Genomic DNA, 944 nt, shown 5'->3' on the forward strand with positions numbered 1-944 from the left:
AAACACACACACACACACACACACACACACACACACACACACACACACACACACACACACAGATACCAAAATCTGGTTGCTCAGATCACGTTAAAAAATGGCGTAGTACAGTCAGGCCTCCGTATCTGCGGATTCCGCATTCACAGAAATTCTAACCTCAGTCGGTTGAATTCCTGGATGCAGAACCTGCGGATATGAAGGGCTGACTGCAGGAATCTGCAAGCTGGCACTAGCATGCATGGAGGGGAATTCTGAGCTCCTGGCAGATGGTGAGACGGATGCAGAATGAGAGTTCCTGGGAAAGGGCACCAGTCTTCCTCCTGTGGCCCCTCTGGTCTGTCTCCTCTCCCTCCATGTTCTCCCTGGTTGTCGGTCCTCCTTTGAACCTTCATTGTCACCTCATCCAGACAGTAAAAGAATAGAGCCAGCCTCCCTACAAAATTGATGCACTGTTCAAATAAATGTTAGTCCTCCTCTGATGTTGACATTTGGCAAAATAACTGAAGTGTTATTTTGTTTCTCAGCCAGGGGCAAGCATGCTTTCACGCTCACGCTCTGTGAGGGCAATAAACATGTTTCAGGGTCTTTTTACTTTTGGTATCTGGATCCTTGCCAGCCAGGAATAATCAATACCTTGGATGACTCCCCACTTTCCCACGCATCCAAGGGCATCTGTTTTATGTAAAAGCTAGTGTTTGTTGAATATATAGATTTCATACCTATATTTATATAAATTATATATTACATTATACCAATATATATTTATATATGTATATTATTATACAATAATATATTATAAACAATTATAATATATTATTACATAATAATATATTATATTCATATACATATATTAGTGTTTCTTGAGGATATATATATATATACACATATACACATGTGTATACGCCAAGCACTTTACAAGTATTTACACACTTAATCCTCACAAT

Source organism: Lipotes vexillifer, unplaced genomic scaffold (assembly GCF_000442215.2).
Source record: "Lipotes vexillifer unplaced genomic scaffold, Lipotes_vexillifer_v1.1 scaffold100, whole genome shotgun sequence".
Lineage (NCBI taxonomy): Eukaryota > Metazoa > Chordata > Mammalia > Artiodactyla > Lipotidae > Lipotes > Lipotes vexillifer.